The sequence below is a fragment of the Haliaeetus leucocephalus genome, unplaced genomic scaffold (genome assembly GCF_000737465.1).
Source record: "Haliaeetus leucocephalus isolate CR32 unplaced genomic scaffold, Haliaeetus_leucocephalus-4.0 Scaffold92, whole genome shotgun sequence".
Taxonomy (NCBI): Eukaryota; Metazoa; Chordata; class Aves; order Accipitriformes; family Accipitridae; genus Haliaeetus; species Haliaeetus leucocephalus.
In genome coordinates this window covers 2140928-2145898 of record NW_010972528.1, presented here as the reverse complement: position 1 = coordinate 2145898, position 4971 = coordinate 2140928, and positions in this window count along the sequence as shown.

Genomic DNA, 4971 nt, shown 5'->3' with positions numbered 1-4971 from the left:
AGTCAGGAGGCAGCCAGCTCCCTGCCTGTGCCTGCCCTCTGCACCATGGGGACTTCGTTGCCATAGCATCTACCCTTGCATTTTAGCTGTTGGTTTGTAGTGACTCAGGGGTGAGATTTCAACAAATATAATAAAAAATGTTGCAGAAGACAAAAGGTAGTGCTAAAAAAGCATGAGCAAAGAAGTGAGCACAGCTTGATGTGTGTGCATGCAAGGTAGGACCTGCCAGGGCATCCCTTGGCTCTGGCTGTGCCTGCTGCTTCCTGGAGGGCAGAAAAGCATCTATTTTAAGTGTCCCGAACCAAACTGGATTAAAACCAGGCAATACAGCAAGTAAAACAAGCAGCTTAATCTGAACCTTGTTACACTGAGGTAGCCAGAGCATCCCAGTAGGATTTCATTTAGTTCTTGGTTTGCAAGGAGATGTGGCAAGATTTTCTGCTAATGTAGATTTGCAGATTTTCTACCAAGGCAGTAAAATGCTTAACAGACCTGGCTTTCTGCTGGTTTATGAAGGTGAGAGAATATGAGGAAAAGGGAGTTTGGGAAGGAGGAAGAGAGGAGGGAAACAAAGGAATGAGCAAGCAAAAACTAGTTCTCTGCTGGGTTTGATTTGCATCGAATGCCAGAACTACTAAATGTGAAGGAACAGATTTTGCTGCCGAGAGCAGTAGGGAGAAAGGGGCGAGGTCTCCCCTGCTGGGATGCACTTTCAACTTTCTATTAGCGAATCTGCAGTACTGAAATGTGAATTAGTTGAGTGCTCAGACACCCTTTGAGTCTAGCTGCATCCCTAAACATTGCGAGTTGCCTGTGAAATCGAGCAGAGGGGGGTTGCAGCACCTTGGCAGTGGGACTGCCCCTCTGCTGAGCTGCTTTTGTCCTCTGCGAGCGCTCTCCACCTGCAAAGTCAAGCATGTTGGTGTAAACAGCCTCTGTCACTTAAGATAATATTTATAATTGTTTATTTGCATTTGAGATGGTTAAAGATATTTAGAGAGGATGCTGAGAAGGCAGAAATGCCTTGTGCTCACATCGCTTCTTGTTGCTAAAGAAGATGGGCTTGCGCTCGGCTGGCAGCCAGAGCTGCAGGTGCGCTGGTGTTGCAGAGTGGTGGGTGCCCGTAGGAAACTCCTTCTCCGGTACAGGGGAGTTCATTGATAAAGTCTTGGAGCTGTACCAGCAACTCACGAGCACCAAGGGCATGTGGGATTTTGCTCCTATCCTTTCTCTTGCAAAATAGTGCCTCTAAGTAGCAAAAAAAAACCCCAAACAAAACAAAACAGAGGAGTTTGGGGAACTATGCCCTAAAATGCTCATCTAGTCCTTGGGATAAACTTAGCAGGTAACAGGCCCTGTCCAGCCTGTGCTGGTCAAGAGAAAAAAAAAAAGCCTCAAACTAATTTCTGTGATTATCCCACCTGGTGAAGCGTAATTAATTTGAGGGTCCAGGGGGGTTTAGTTTCCCATCAGATCCAATTTGGTGTTTCTGCTAGCAGCAGAGGTGGCGGAAGGGGGAGCGAGCCCCCTGTGCTTCTGACAGCGTCAAGCTGTGAGCAGCACCGAGTGCTCGGGAAGGCAGAAGCTGGATTGGGAAAGAATTGTGGCAGGTTGGAGGAAGGGTTGGAAAATTGCCCTTTTTTTTTTTTGGTAAAGGTAGGTGCTAACTGCAACACAGAGCTGCATAAATATGGGTGGGGGAGCAACAGGCTCTGCAGGAATGACCTGGGCTTCTGATGCTTCCTGAAGCAAAGATGTCTCAACAGCATCACTTGTGAAAAACACAAATGTCACATTGGGCTAGATGAAGAGCTGTGTGTAAGAGGCACGAAGCTCCCCTTGTGCTTGACGCTCCCGAGGTTATAGCTGCAACATTGTCTCCTCTTTGTCCACAGCTTCCTTGGAAGCTAAACACTGCCGTGGCCACCTGGTTATTGCCTAACATGGATGAGCAACTGCGCTGCAGGACTCCGACCTGTGAGAAAAGCTAAAACAAAGTGGGGCTGAACCTGTGCACGTCATGCAAATAAAAAGTGAAATACCAGGCTGGTGTTGCTGCCTTAGCCATCAAGAAAAAGCGCTGAATGGTAGCCATAACGAAGCACCCCACTAGGTTTTCTGCAATGGCATTTGTTGGTGGAGAGGATCATCATTTGGAAAGGGCAGTGCTAAAGTTTTGGGGGACCCATAGAGTTGGAGGGAGGCAGGTAAGCCAGTCTTGCGTGCAAGGGAGAGGGCCTCAGCGCGCTGTGTGGAGACTGAGCTGAGATTCGGAGCAATACCCATGGCTGCATGGGAGTGGGTGGTCTGTATTCAATTAAAAATTGGAGCAGCTCCTCTGCACGGACCGAGGAAGAGCTTTTCTTCTCCCTGAAGCAGTGAGCTGGAGGGCAAGGATGCTGCTAGGAAGGAGCAAGAGGCATCCCAGCATATCAGCTCACCCCAGCCTTGCTCTGCAAAGCTGGGGGCTATGTAAATGCATTTTATTGCTTGTAAGCGGCAAGACTTAAATGTGCTGCCCATTACAAAAGCAGACAACTGCAGGCACTTAATGCAGCACCCAGAGTCTGAAAGCCTTGCTGGTAAAATGCTTAAAATGTGGCAGTAAGGGAATTTCCACTGAGCCTGTGCTGAGGGAGGGGGGCTGCGGCTGCAATGAGCTGCTGGGGTTATTGCATGGGCAGAGAGGTCGCTATGCGCAAAGAAATACCTCTTCCTTGTTTAACTTGCTGTGTGGACACGGTGAGTGTTGGCCTCTTTTTATAAAATGCTTATTTAATGGCGGATTACTCAGGATGGTAAAATCCAAGGTTGGGAGAAGGTTTCCCTTGAGCACAGGACGCTCAGCAGAAGGATGTGGGCTGCTGATCAAAAAACGAGTCTCCGGAGAGTTCCCAAGGGTGTGGGAAGGAGAAGGGAGCCATAACCCAGCTCCGCTGCTCCCCTCCATCCTCATCCTGTGATGGATGGAGGAGCGGAGCCAGCTCTGGCGCTGGGCTAGCTCTTCAAATAACTTCCACTAAGCCAAATGGGCTGCCAAGCACGGGCTGGATTTTGCTGGCTTTTGTTTTTAAGTGTTCCAGCTGCACGGCCCCTGGGTGCCAGCACAAAGCCACTTTCCCAAGTGCTGTGTCCCAGCGTGACCCTCGTACACAAGAAGCATGGGGACTTTGCCAGCTGACTCCCTCCTCCCTCTCCTGCCCTCATCTCCACCTGGATGAGGTGGCTGCAGGTTGGTGGCCACAGTGGGCTCCAGCTTGCTCACTGTGCTCTGGTAGCTCCTGGTGTGGGTAAGAAAGACAGATGGTGGCATCCCCAAAAGGTCTTTGCCCAGACAGGACGAGGCAGCCTGGGGCAGGAAGGGAGCAGCCCTACATCTCTGCTTCACCCCAGCTCACCAAGCCAGGGCAGACCCATGGAGTGCCCTGGCATCCAGGCAAAAGCTTCTGACTTTTGACCAACTGACTTTGCCAACGTGTGCTGGGAAAACTGCTCCTGGCGTCAGCCAGGCAGAGGAATTGAGATGGGATTCTCCCTGTCCCCCCTTTCCACCTGCTGTTGGAAGCAAAGCTGAGATTTTGGGGCAAACCCATCCTGGGAGGGTGCTGTGAGCTGGCCTGGTGAGATCCTGCTGCTGGGAGACTAGGAGGGCACCCAAAAAGCTGTAGTTGCTGAGCTGGTGGTGGACCTGTGTCCCACTGCTGCCACTGATCCAACACCTGGACAGATATTTTTTTACTGTGAAATTCAGAGGTCTGGCTGCCGGGGTGGAGGGGGCCACAGCATTACCAATATGATGCTCCGATGGAGGCTGTGTGGTTGCAGACACTACTTTTAGATGATCTGTCACCTAATTCAGCATCCAGCTCCCCCTTATTGCCCTAGGAGGACCTTGAAGATCCCATCTACAGTTGGATCAGCCATTGTAGATCCTGCTTTGGGGACAAGATCACTCTTACGGGAGCGCCCATTTCTCTCCATCCCCATGAAGAAAGCCCTAAGCCATGATCCGAATATGACATGCCAAATCCCGGCCCCGAAACAGAGGGTCCTGCACTGAAAGGGCAGGAGGTGCAGCCAACCCATCAAACCCTAAAACGACCAGTCTTGTGGCACCCCCAAAATGTGATTTTCCTGCCCTTGTACAGCTGCCTGCTCCCTGGGGACAACCCCAGTACTGGGCCACCCCAGTGCAGGTAGTGGGATTTACCCTGTACCCTCCTGCCAGCCCAGGCATTCTGCCCCAGGAGGGGCCATGGGTGCATCCATGCATGGGCAGATCACCCTAGCTGATAACTCAGCACCCGGTGTGGGGAAACTCCAGCACGAACATTGTCTGTGTCGGTGGGGTTTGCTGCCTGTCTCTGGGACAATGCAACCCTTAATTGTATGATCCTGTGCTCTTTTGGTAATGTGAGTCCTTGCCCATGAGCATCCTGGCTGGCTGGCTAGAAGCCACTATTCAGTATTTTCTGCTTTCTTCCAATATTTTATTCAAGTTTTTTTTTTTTGAGCAGCTATTCTGTGTTTTTTATTCATGGTTCCATATGTGGCCCCAAGTTTTCTTTGCTGCATGCTAGTCCAACCCTGCTCTGAGCACCATTTTCTCATGGCCTTTCCTACGTCCTCCATCACTGGGGCAGTCAAGCGCTTCTTGGGCTTTTAACGACTCTCCCCAACATCCCTCCAAGGAGGACGGCACTGCGAGCTCCGTTTCACAAGGGGGAACTGAAGGATTTAGGGCAAAAACACTGGCCACAGCTTTTGGATACCTGCTGTGGGAGGCATGGGGCCAGGCCGCCTTCCCAGAGGCATGAGTGTTCCCTGGGGGGGTACGGCTCCTCACGTTCCCCACCACCGGCGCCGGCTCAGCAGTTTGGCAAGTGCCGTCCTGCGTGGCTGACGGGCCGTGGGGGCCACTGTCGGGCCGGGATGGCGGCGGGGGGGCGGGGAGGGCGGTGGGGGGGCTGT